The sequence below is a fragment of the Phodopus roborovskii genome, unplaced genomic scaffold, assembly GCF_943737965.1.
Source record: "Phodopus roborovskii unplaced genomic scaffold, PHOROB, whole genome shotgun sequence".
NCBI lineage: Eukaryota > Metazoa > Chordata > Mammalia > Rodentia > Cricetidae > Phodopus > Phodopus roborovskii.
In genome coordinates this window covers 2,107,261-2,121,019 of record NW_026126616.1, presented here as the reverse complement: position 1 = coordinate 2,121,019, position 13,759 = coordinate 2,107,261, and the positions used below count along the sequence as shown (strand labels likewise).

The window sequence follows — 13,759 nt, the reverse complement described above, 5'->3', positions numbered from 1 at the left end:
TCCAGTAGTCACACCGAAACAAGTTAAGCAATTAAACAGGTGAAGAGAGGGGAAGGCTCCCTGGGGACCTTGAACTGGGAGCTGAGGCTCACTCTTGGCTTTGATGCTGTTCCTGGCTGTATTTCTGCTCTATTGCTGTGGGCATTTCATTTTTTTTTTTCTGAGCTCTGGTTCCTTTATCTTGTAGGGGGGGGTGTTTTACATGGTGGGGGATAATTGGATGTACCCTGTTTCCTAGGGCCAGTGTGAAACTCCAAATCAGATAGTGAAGGGGAACACTATGTGAAATGACATTACCATATTGCCAGTAAAAAGTTATTAGCATGTTGAAAAGAAGATGGCTTCTGTAATAGTTTTCTACAAGAAAATGACAAGTCTGCTTTGTCTCAACAGGCTTGAAGTCACCATTATAAACTCTTATTTTAATTTTTATTTTTTGAGACAGTCTGACCATGTATTTGTGGCTTACTTGGAGCTTGGAACTTGCTATGTAGACTGGGCTAGCCTCAAAAAAAAAAAAAAAAAAAAAAAAAAAAAAAGCCCATTTTATTTCCTACATAGTCGGGCAAATCCAGATAATTATTTCTCTTTTTTTCCCCCACCTTTCTGGACCATTGCCTTTCTTGGCTGAGGCCTAGTGAACCTGGCTGACTTGACAGCTTGCTGTGCAGCTGTGGGCTGGAGCACACGTGGTCCTGTATGCCACATTAGTGGAGCGGCTGAGGATGCGGTGTTGTGGAGAAGGGAGAACATTGCTGCCTCTCGGCTGTTCAGTTCCCATGTGCCCCTGACCTTGAGCTTACCCACAGACTTCAGGGCCCGGGTGGGGCAGCCACAAGACAGGACTGGAGAATGGGGCTGGCCTTTCCAGCTGTCCAGGGGCTAGACACGGAGACCTGGGGCGTTTGCTGTGTGGTTACGGTAGGATGCACCGAGAGCATCCAGGTGACATGACTGGCCAGAGAGGACTTCCTGGAGGAGGAGCTGGACTGTGGATGCAGATGAGAGACTCTTGAGTCTGGAAGAGCTTTCCATTTTAAGGTTTTTTTTTTTTTTTTTTTTTTTTTTGCCTTTTTTTCTTCTTTCCATGTTTTTGATTTTAGTGCTGTTTATCCAACTCGGGACCTTGTCCATTTGCACATGTTGGGCCAGCCCTGTACCACCGCGCCATCTCCAGTCCATCTCTGTCTATTTCATTTTGGAACCCTTGATCCTTCTGCCTTAGTCTCCACTTGCTGAGTTCCAGAATTTTTCCATCACTCTCAGGCACAGCTCATTTTAATGTTTTGGTAGGAGCACTTTCTCCCCGAAGGAATTTGATTTTTCCCCAAATCAGAGCTATAGAAGGCGGCTGCTTGTGTTTTCCATTTTGTGATGTTTTAGCACATTTCTCTAGAAAAACCACTACATGAAGTGGTCTGGATGGAAGATTTGGATATTTATTCCAATGGGGAGCTTGGGGATGCCCCTGCCCAGGCCGCTGGGACTCCTTCTCCAGTTCTTCCCTCAGGGGCAAAGACTGAAGTTCAGGGGTTACTCAGTCTCTTTTTTTAAAAAAAAATCATGGAGAGGACCAAGCTCAGAGGCTGAGGCAAATGGATCTCGGTGATTTTGAGGCTAGCCTGGGCTACATAGTAAGTTCTAGGCTAGCCCAGGATTGAGATCTTGTCTCCAAATGAAATAAAAAGAAAAAATTTCACACAGAGGTCTGGGGATTTGGTTCAACTGGTAAAACGCAATCCCCAGAACCTGAGTTTGATCCCCAGAACCCATGTAAAGAAAGCTAAAGAGCGCTGGTGTGTATAATTCCCGCGCTGGGGGGAAGAGGAACAGCAGGATCTCTGTGGCCAGTGAGAGATTCCGTGAATAAAGATGGAGGAGTCTAGAGGAAAACCACCTGAGGTTGGCATCTGACCTCTCTCTACATGCACATGTCTGCCTGTGCTCAGGAGGGCGTTCACCCACATAAACAAGTCATGGAGGTGTACACTATCGAGTCTTTGGAATGTGAACCAGAAAATCCCTTTTCATGTAAGTTCCCTTAAAAGTTGCAGTGGGAACCTGGGGAGATAGCCCGGGGGTTAGAGCATTTGCCATGGGGCATGAGAACTGGAGCCCACATAAGTGCTGGGCGGGTGTGGCAGCCCAGACACCTGTGACTCCAGCCAGCCCTTCTCCGGTCTTTCCTGTCATTCTCCACTTCATTGTTTAAGTCAAAGTTTCTCATTGGATCTGGGCCTCACTATTTTGGCCTGGAAACCCCAGTAAGCCTTCTGTCTCTATATACAACCTCTCATAGTACTGGGGTTACAGGCAAGCTGGCCCCCAATCTAGGGTTACAGGAAAACTGCGTCTCCCAGAGCTGGGGTTACAGGCAGGCTGGCTAGCCTCACTGAATAAGGTGGAGAGAGGTTGAGGAAAACACTATCAACCATAGGCTTCCACATGCATGTGTCCCCATACACATACAAACATGCAAACACATGTACATATTCATGTACACACACCTGCACATGAAAAAAAGTCCCAGCATTCCCAGATATCTGCAATGTCCCAGTTCAGTGCAGACTAATAGTTTAACTACTGGGTAGTTATTTTAGAAGCATTTGGCATATTATGTTTGAGCCAATTGGTTGTAATTTTTTTTTTTTTACCAGAAATCGGCAATGAGAAACCATCTGGCTGTAATTTTGTGGGTGGTTTATTGTCACAATGTTTCTGATTTTTACATAAAAGTAATCAGGAGGGGAGGAGCTTAGCAATTACCTTGTTTTATCAGTGTACCTGGGGTTAATATTATGCTTTGGGGTCCAATTATTTAGATTAGCTGTCTCATTGTCCTCAATTAGCTAAGTAATTGTCTTCTCTTAATGTAATCACAAAGGTCCAGTCCTGATTGGCGACAGCGGATGCTTTGATAGTGTTGAAGCAAAGGTGCTGATGTTTAGCTTTAGCCCATGCCTGGTGGGAGATGATAGAAGACTTTGATGATGTCATCAAAGTGATCCTTTGTATCTTACCTTACTTTCTCCTCCTGCCTCCAATGCTAGCAAGGCCATCGGCCTGTCTTTCTGCCTGGTAAACAGCTGCTGTTTTCTCTCTGAAGCACATTTTGCTGGAGAGCTGCTGTTGTTATTTCTTGTCTCATGTTTTTTCCTCCCACATGGGACATCCTCCTGAGAGCCCCTTATATTTTATTCATAGCAGTGTCCTTGGCTTCTAGAGCAATCACTAAACTTAAATAATTGTATTTCAATCAGTCAATCAGGTGTGTGTGTGTGTGTGTGTGTGTGTGTGTGTGTGTGTGTACATGTATGGTGATCAGATGTTAGGAATCTTCCTCTATTGATTTACACCTTACTCCACCCTCTCCTCCCTACGACAGGACTTCTCTGTATAGCCCTGGATGTCCTAGAACTTGCTTTGTAGACGAGGCTGGCCTCAAACTCACAGAGAGCCACCTGCCTCTGCCTCCCTAGAACTGGGATAAAAGGTGTTACCCTGCTTACACTTTACTTTTTAAGACAGTCTCTTCTGAACCTGGGGCTCAGGTTTGAAGTAGGCTGGCTTCCAAGAACCTGCCTCTGCTTCCCCACAAATACTGGGATTACAGGGATGTGTTTTTGTGCCTGGCTTTTACATGGATCTCCTTACCCGTGGGCAGCCAATCTGTCCAAACTCCTCAACCTCAACACTTTTAATGGAAATTTTTAGCTTCCTAAAACTATTTATTTGAATGAATGCATATGTTTGGGAAACAAAGAAGATGGAAAATGAAGTTCTAAATTGTGTGAGTGCACTGTGACTGATGAAGTAATTGGGAAAATGAGCTGAAACCATGAGCTGTCAGGAAGGCCTGCTTGCCAGGGGTGGGGGCCTGGTGGGTGAAAAAGGTGTAAAAGTGAACAAATAGACTACGGAAGGAAGGAAGGAAGGGAAGCCTTTGTCTCTTGCCTTTCTAAGGGTGTAGGGGTCCATAAGTCAAACCTAGGGTTTCCTGAATGCTAGGCAGGAGTTTACTGCTGAGTCCCAACTTTTGCTAGAGGGCATCTGTAGTGTCCTGCTGTGTCCTGGAGACAGAAGAGGTATTGGGCCATGTTTGGGCACTGAGAAGCTGGCTTCCATGGTTCCCTTGTCTTTGGTTGGGATGGTGTGGGGATGAAGAAGCACTGAGGCCTCCTCAGCAGTTCCAGTGTGGATTTTAGAGCCCAAAGGAGCCCTGCTTTTGCTGCTTTCGGCTGATGACCTTGGCCAACCTGTTTGAGCTGTCTGTGCTATAATTAGCTCACCTCTAATACTGGGAAGTAATAGCCAGACCTTTGCTAACGTTCATACACTGTTGAAAACCCTGCCTCCCCCACTGACTGTGCCGAACGCACTTGTCACGACTCAGAGATGCTGATGGAGCCTTTGAAGGGCCGAGAGTGCCTGGGCCAAGGCCAGGGGGTGGAGGGATGCAGGTGTGGATGGAGGAGGAGGGAGACGAGCAGGGGAGAAGGGAGATGAGCAATGGAGCAAAGTTGTTTGGGCAACAGGGAGTTGCTACACACTGAGTCCAAGGTAGAGGGTTGGGAGGGCTGCATGCTCTTGGATATAAACATATCAGACATGGCAGGAATGAAGAGGGACTTGGTTACCATGCCATCTATTTTCTCTCCTCAGAGCTGACACTGTGGCCATGTCAGAGTTAGTCAGTCCCACCGTGAGGGGCTTTCTGAAGATGGCCATGGACAGTTCTGTTACAGCAGATAAACGTCACTGTTTTTAACTTTTCTGGCTGCCTGTGTGTGTGTGTGTGTGTGTGTGTGTGTGTGTGTGTGTGTGTGTGTGTGTGTGTGTGTGTGTGTGATGCCCAGCCGCTTGAGGAAGACAGCAAATATCCTGCTCTCGATCTCTACTTTATCTGAGTGGGTCTCTCACAGAATGTGAAGCTTGCCATCTGGGTTAGACTAGCTGTTCATCAAGCTCCCAGGATCCACCTGTCTCTACTTCCCAGTGCTGGGGATTTGAACTCAGGTCCACATGGGTCTGCAGCAAGTGTTCTTATCCATTAAACTATCCCCCCAGCCCTGCCTTTACCTCCCTCCTTCCTTCCTTCCTTCCTTCCTTCCTTCCTTCCTTCCTTCCTTCCTTCCTTTCTTCCTACCAATTTAAAGTGTTTAAGAAGTATAGTTTACAGACAAGGAGTTTTTCTGTGAGAGCATCTATACTCATTGACATAATTGTCTATTTCTAGGACACATTGACCTGAAATGTTCTCTTCATCATTGGAAGAAATATAGCTTATGAATCTGTGTTGTTTTTTGTCAGCTTCTTAAAAAAAAAAAAAAAGGAACAAACCAAAAGTCATTGTTTTGAACTAACAAGAGCTGTTGTTTTATTTCCTTTGGCCAAATTGAAAATGTGATCTAGATTTAGAACCATTGCTGGTCAGAGGGACCAGAGTGGAAAAAAAAAGTTGATATTATAGAGAAGGTTTATTTTTCTGTAGATTACACGGTTCTCAGCAGGGTTTTTCTTGTAGAAAACAGAGTTAGACGTTCTGAATGTCTTTATCATTTCCCAGAAGTACCAAAGGTATTTAGTTCTGAGGTTTGTGAGGCTGTACTAGAGTCTTTCTAATGTGAAAATAAATGTATGCTATTCTCTTAGAACAGATAAGGGGCTGGGGTGTGGCTCCGTGGTAGACCTCCTGGGCTGGGTGTGGCTCTGTGGTAGACCTCTTGGGCTGGGTGTGGCTCTGTGGTAGACCTCTTGGGCTGGGTGTGGCTCAGTGGCAGTGTTTCTGCCTGGCATGCATGTGGTCTGGTTTTGCTGCCCAGTGCTTCATAGTGGAGTGGAGGGAAGATGAGTATTCTCTTGGTTAGTGTGAGGAACCTCTCATATTAACAAGTGTGTGAATTTGAACAATACTAAGAACATTCTGGGTAGCCTGACTCATTCTTCTTCACAGTCACTCTGTATGGAGGAACCTCAGAGGGGCATCTGTCTGTTGGAACTAAGATGATACGCGTGTTTCTTCCAGCCACCAGGCTAACGTGATGTCTTAGATCTGGCTGACCTGTGGTTCTCTAGGAATAGCATTTTGTTTGTGTTCCTGGAATGTGAGGCATGTCGCAGTTAATGTAGTCCCTCCAAATATGACTTTTCCCACGAGTTACTGTCTAAGAAAGTGAAGTAATTAATGAGCTAATTAATTCGGTGATACTGGTGTTAATCCCACCAGTTAAGAATAAGATCACTACCTCCATTTAAAGCCAAATTTGAAGCAAGCTTTAGTTAAATACTGGCCAAGCAGATGGGCTCTGGCCACGTCTACACCTGGGTTCCCAGGAAATGGCCCTGAGTCATGGTTTCCCCTCAAGTTCACGCACGGGCAAGCACACATCCTGACATATTTCCTGCCTATGTATGTCCTGCCTACATCCAATCAGGGACAAGAGTACACCCTGATATATTTACTGCCTGTAAACCCTCACCCACACGTGATCAAGCTCTTGTGGTAAAGGTGGGCCAAGCAAACTGGTTTGGGGGAGTGAAAACACGTAGCCTGTTTCTCCCATAAAAAAAGCATTTCAGGAACTATCTGTCCTTGGGCAATGGATGGACTTGCAGATCAGAGGCATTTTTGTTTCCTGGGTCTCTTAAGCATAGTAATTAAAACTTAAAGTATAACTTTGGCTCTCTCCCATTTCCTTCCTTGACTTATATTCTGAGTCAAATCCTTGACTCTGTGAAGGGTACCTGCTTCCATTGGGATCTAATAATCGTCAGCTTAATGGTACCCAGGCAGGAATTATCACTTAGTTAAGACATCAGCGATGCAAGAGGCAACAGCAATTAGCAGAAGCAGTAGGGCCAAAGGCCCTGAGCTGGCTGACTCCAGAGTTACTACCCGAAAGGACCTGGGAATGCGAATATGGACCAGTTATTTACTTCATCTCAGGTCCCCTTTTTTGCAATGGCTTTTTATTTTATTTTTGTACAGCTAAATTATTTCTAATGATTCCTGAGTGGTTTATATAGGAACAATTTTCTCTTAAAGCTATTCAGTAACCTCTTTATTTTACATAGATCAGGTTGAATGACCTATCATATTGTAGAACTGTAACAGCTAACGAATCTGCCTGTTGATAGATCTGGGTCTATCTGATTTTAACACGTACCTTTTCCGGTATGCCAATAGACACTATAGATAACTATTTTGTCAGGGAGTTTCCTTTTGATCAATCATTCCAGCCTGTTGGGGAACAAGGGGTGATATACTTCCTTCTGTAACTACTTCCTGCTGAAATTAGGATGTTGTTGTCAAGGCCCAGGAAGGAGGGAATTCAGGCAGTGGGCATTCATCAGAAGCATCTGGTTTGCTGCCCAGGAGCAGCTGGTTTGCTTTATAGATGGAGAGCGATCACATTGACTGGACTGGTCCACATCAGTTTTTAGCAACTCTAGAGCTCACAGTCGTTTGGAGCAGGTTGTTAATCAGCAGCTGATTCCTGGATGGTGTCTGTCAGTCAAGTGGAAATCTGCTTCGACAGATATAGACTAGGGACAGGAATTAAAATTTAAGAATGTGAAGGGAAATCTTACATTTGGAACTTTCAGGTCCACTGTCCTTGTCCTTGGGGGAAGGGAGGAGTCCAAGGACCAGGAGAAAAAAACCCTATCCTCAGGAATAGACAGGTGGGGGAATTTAGGGGGCGGGTCCAAGTCTTATCACTACTAGATTCTCTGAAGCTTACATGAGTTTTTAGTTTATAAAAAAGACACAAAAGTTTTAGGTATATTAGCATTACCAATTTGTGCTAAAAACCCACATTGTAGAAAAAGCAAGTGACAGGTGTTTATAAAACAGGTGGAGTAGTCTCACAGCTTTGAGATCTAGCAAAAGCTATAGATTTGGGTTAAAAGGCATGAACATATTTCTTCTGTCTGGAGAGCCAGGTATGGATTGGACAGAAATGTCTTTAGTCCAATGAGAGGCACCTTAAGTCTATACTTAGAAGACAACCAAAGAGTTTAAAATCTTGAGCTTGTGACTAAACAGTAAGTAGTCAGACTTTACCAGCTTATCAGAACTCCATTGGTCGATGTTAAAACTCTGAATTTTTGAAATCTTAGTGTAACAATAGCATAGAAAGGGAAAGAAATATGAAACATTTCTATCTTCACATATCTCCAATCACTTCTGCCTTTACAACTTGCATTTATATATCTTAAATAATTTTCTGAGACCTTCAGAAGTTAATCTTTCATAACCCCCCCAGACACTTACAGATTTTAAAATATTTTCTTAGGCCTTCAAAGCTTGCATAGACTTTAACCCCTTTTCTTTCCATTTGGTCATTTACTAGACACACAAACAGTTATTACTGAGAACAGTCATTGCCAAAGCATGCTCCTTTAGTGATCTGATTACCTTTTAATATGAAACCTGTTAACAAGCTATACCTATCCGCCTTTTTTCAACAGGAGGCTTAGTAGCTCTTGAAAATGCAAGACATAATTTTTACACGTGAAGTGAGCTAACAAGGTGGCTGCCCCCTTGGGAGAGAACCTAGTTGCCTGCTGCTACCAAGCTAACAAAGCTATAGTTAGCCTAGTTGTCATTGCCATGAGAGATCTGCAAAGGATAAATTATAGCAGGAAGTATAACCCAAATGGCTTATGTGTTCAATTAAAATAGCAGAGTCTAGCCCATTACCCAGACAGTCATCCCAGGCTCCTGTGGACTCCATGGTATTGGGGGCAGAGGCACCTGGACAGCATCTGCCTTCATCTGCCAGGCCCAGAAGACGAGATGCTTTCCTCTGGAGAAAGAACATGGGAGGGACTAACCTTAATTTGTTTAGGCAAAGTGGGGCCATCAACTCTCCTTCGTCCTGCTTGTCCACAGTTTGGGCTGGGTTCTGGCAGCAGGTTTGACATTGGGGTAGCCTTACCCTGTGGTCAGCATTACCACAGTCTAGGCAGAGTCCTCATATGCTGAATCACCATCTTTGGAGACCTTGGGGTCACCGCTAGGAGCTGCAATCTTTTCCATTAAACATTTTAAATGTTCGGCATATCTCTGAAAAGTTTGAGGACCATTATCTATGAAGTATATAAACTTAATACTGAGTTAAACAAACCTCGCTTACGCTAGGCTTAACCTTGAAAACACATACAGGAAGCTTAAGCTTTTTCCTTAGTTAATTACATTAGTGCTTAGCATGAATACAAGTATAATTCTGAACACACTGAAGAATTTGATCTTAATTATCTGTAACAGTTTACGTAAGCTTTTTATAAGATTAGGACTTTATAGTTTTATATCTGTCAATTGTTGAGCCTTGAAAAATAACAATTTCTGAATTTAAGTTCATCTTAGTATCAAAATAACACTTCTAACTCACAAACACAGTCTACAGAGTGACTGGGAATTTTCCTGATCCTCTGATAGTACACCATTACAGAAGAACAGATTCTTATATGACTCAGTTTATCAAAAATATCTTAAGCTTAATAAAGTTAGCAAAGGTAAGGAGACTAGACATTCCTTTTTTTTTTAAATTTACTTATTGTGTGTTGTTGTTTTGAAGAGTGTCGGGTTCCTTAGAAATATAGTTATACACAGTTGTGAGCTGCCATGCGGGTGCTGGGACTTGAACTCAGGTCCTCTGAAGAACAGTCGGAGCTCTTAACCACTGAGCCATCTCTCCAGCCCCTAGACATTCATTAAGTAATAATCTTACTTAGGTAAAGAGAGACAGTCTCTGAGCCAGTGGTTCTCAACTTTCCCCATGCTTTGACCCCTCCACACAGTTCCCCATGTCGTGGTGACCCCCAACCACAAATCATTCCTGTTTTGCCACTGTTGTGACTCTCGGCAGGTGGGTGGTCCTAGGCTACCCCTGTAGAAAGGTCTTTCCACCCCAGAGTGTGAGAAGGTACAGCAAGCCCATTGCCAGCCTCAGTTTCTGCTGGTTAGTATTTGGTGCTCGTAGCTATGGCCCTAATTTTTAACTTTTTAAAAAGTAAATATTAATGTTATAAAACATTTCATAAACTTAAAATGCCCCATAGCCTTATAAATTCAAATATTTTAAAGCTGTTCCTTAAAAAAAATCCACTTTTTTTAATTTAAATTTTCTCTAAAACACCAAAATTTCCTCTTGAAAAGCTTAAAATCTCCCAATCACATGCTTTTGCAATATCAAGGATAAAGTACCCTTTTATACTTCAAGAGGTAGAAAACAGGGTATAATCACAATCTGTCTGGCAAAAGCCAGGCTCCAACCGTGCAAACAATTCAAAGGTCCGCATATGGGATTCATTTGTACCTTTCGGTTTTCTCGAAGGGCTTGGGTTACCTCTTAGGCTCCAACCTTGGAAGCATAGGCACAGCCTGCCTTTGGGCCTCAGCCTGCTCTGTTTCATTGTGGCTGGTGGTTCTGGTCACTAGCAAACTGCTAGGGTCCACCATTGCAACTGGGCTCTCTTTAGGGGCTGCAGCCCCGCCACAACAAGCCTCAGCTGTTGCCCAGACCCCTTCATGACTTTAATAAAAATTACCTGGGTGATTCTTACCTTACAGAGTTGGGCTGCCAACACAAGGCACGTTCTTGCATGTGGAGGTGCAGCTTTAATACCTTATTAAACAAACTTAGTTTTTAAATCCTATCTTTCATAAACCTTGCTTTTAGGACAGGACAGAAATTATCATAAAAAAAATCCACCCTAATCCATGTCTTGGAGACCTGTTATTGCCTCTTTGGTAGCTCACACCATGTGGTCACCTTTAATCAAGATGGTGGTGAAGTCACATGACACCCATCTTCTCCAATTCTAGCAAAGATGGCTGCCAGCCATATGGCTGTCTAAAGATGGTGGCAATCCATATCTTGCTTATATCCCAAAATGGAATCATGCCACATGGTTCCTTTAAGATTACCCATGCATAGATGTATAGATTTTTTAACTATCAACTCCCAATGTTACTAGTTTTTTTATTTGTTTATTTTTTCCTTTTTTGAGACAGGGTTTCTCTGTAGCTTTGGAGCCTGTCCTGGAACTCACTCTGTAGACCAGGCTGGCGTTGAACTCACAGAGATCCTCCTACCTCTGCCTCCCAAGTGCCGGGGTCAAAGGTGTGTACCACCACTGCCCTGCCCCATGTTACTAGTTTTAAGTTAACTTTCTTCATAGGTTTTACAGATTTTTAACCAATAATGTTCAGAATGTTCATATAAAGCAAGTCTAATTTTATTTATTTATTTATTTTTGGCTGTTCTGCTTTATTTTCTTTTCCCTGACACCATGTCAGGAGGGTCAGTGACACTAGGCATAGAGGAAACTTAAATATGCTTGGGTCTAGAGAAAAGGGAGCCATAACCCAACCTAGAGTCAGCTTTCCACTAAAGTCAGACAACATAAAACAACTTTAATGTTATCCACACCAAAAAGACATCTGAATCTAGTGACCAGAGAGCTCAGAGATAAATTCTGAGCCCTGTCCATGGCAGTAGTGATGACAGCATAAATATCCAACCCACTCTGTCACAACTCCACGTTTGCAACAAAACTTACAGACACACCAGAAAACACAAACTTTCCAAGAAAACAGACAGACACAACTTCCTCAAGAAACAGACCACAAAACTTTCCATGGGAAACAAAATTTTCCAATCAATCAGACCCAGGTGGGCGAACTCTAACCGTTTGCCCTGAGTGAGAGAATACTGGGGTTCTGTCAAACCTCCTCCATGTTCCCCACAGGGATCCATAAAACAGAACGGTCCTGTGATTCACGGGAGGCTTCTGTAGGCGCTTGCTGCGTTTCTCAGCACTCTGATCGTCTGAGCACCGAAGACAGCCTTGGGATGTCCCAAAGCACATGCATCCTGAAGTGCCCCTCAGCCTCAGGGTGTTGGAGTGAGGGCCCAGCTTTAGAATTTGGGTGGGTGGTCTGAATCTCACTGGAGGCCTCCAGAAAAATGTTAATCCCACCGGCCTAGAACAAGACCATTGCCACAGTTCAAAACCAAACTTAAAGCAAGCTTTAATCACCAGTCAGGTGTATGTGCGAATGTGTGTTTGCTATGCTTACTTGATGCCCAGTGAGGAAGAAGGTATCACATCCTCTGGAACTGGAGGGGAGGATTTTGGCGGGTCATCATGTGGATGCAGGTGGTAGAACCCAGGTGCTCTACAAGAGTAACAAGTGTTCTGAAGTGCTAAGCCATCTCTTCAGTCCCTCCGCCATCCCTTGTTTCTTCCAAGGCCGGTGATATCACCTCACAAATACTGTGTTTAAACAGGGAAGAGGCAGTTTGGAGGAAAATGGAGTTGTTCTAACGGAGATTCTGGGGGATGATGAGGGTTACCTGGGGTGGTGGAGAAGTTGATGAACCACTCCAAATATTTGTTGAGTAAATTATAAGTCAAATGACTTGCAGACACAGTTTAAAGCAGCCTTTTTCTCCCTCCACCATCTGAATGATTTTTGTCACAGCACTTTTTATATAAATTAGATTAGAAATCTTGATCTGGTTTGTTACAATTAAGCAAAGCATGACTAAAACGTTACAGGGTAGCCACTTGTGTTTTTCATCATTTTATGATCTGACACTTTTCCAGGATAAAGTGGGTTTAAATGTCACATATCATGTACCCTGCTAATTTCATCAAAGGTTTCCAAACACTATACAGTTATGTTAAGAAGAAAAGATGCCTGTGTGGATCCACATTCTCCCTGTGTGGTTGCTACTTGGCTTCTCAGAGGCGTGATTCCTTCCCCTTCTGAAAATGAGCTGTGCTTTACATTCTGCCTGAACTTGATGTAGTGTGGCTGATCCTTCCTCCCTCTCACCCCAGCCGCAGTCACTCAACACCAGCTGCCTCTTCCAGTAAGGTGTATCTTAGAGAAGAAGAGGGACACAGGCCTCCTTTTGGAAGGGGACACCACTCATTGCCACTGAGCCTGCTCTGAGTTCAGGCCAGTGAGCCGCTGGGGAGCAGCTCTAATGGCACCCAGGGCCTGGTGCAATCAAGGTGAAGCAGGTGGAGATTCCTGGTGGCTGATTGAAGCCGGTACTGATTACACAACAGGAAGAAAAACCAAACAAAACCCCCAAAACTTGGTCCTGCTCCACACATGCTACTGCCTTTGCTGTCCCTCTAAGCTGCTGTCTGTCCAGTGTCCCCAGTCACTCAGCACTGGACCATAATGATTTAGTGACTATTAGACGGACATTGGAGACAGGACATGGACACCGGGTCTATGCTGAGCCTGCCCTGCACTGTCGATTCAAGAGGTTTCAAGTGTTGTAGGATAACGTGATGTCTTAGCTAGTAAGGGCAGGAACCAAGCTCCGAGTCTTCAGACCAAGGTGAGTGCAGGGCCCAGAAGAGCCTTGGGCTGTGTGGGTGGGAAGTGAAAGGAGCTAAACTCATGAAAGCAGTGTCGAAGCACCTTCCACCTGTCTTCAGACCAGGCTGGTGTCTACTCGGCTTATGTCATTGCATCTATCACCTCCATTTTGTTCCATGATTAGTGTGTAGTATATGACTCCAATAGTTCAAAGTAAACACCAGCCTGCAGGGTGAAGCAGATGGAGAAAATATTTAAACATTATTTAAAAAGTGTTTTGGGGCTAGGTGTGCTGGTGCTACAGACCCCTCCCAGTACTTGTGGGGGCAGAGGCAGGGTGATCTGAATGGAAGCCAACCTTGTCTATATAGAGAGTTTCAGACCAGAGCTGTATGGTGAGAGAACTTG

The 13,759-nt window shown here is 44.0% G+C and overlaps 1 protein-coding gene across 1 annotated transcript in view; it reads left to right on the top strand.

The window, feature by feature from the left end:
- Positions 1 to 13,759, top strand: part of CUNH12orf75 (chromosome unknown C12orf75 homolog) — a 34,225-nt gene that overhangs the window by 3,059 nt on the left and 17,407 nt on the right. The window lies entirely within an intron of this gene.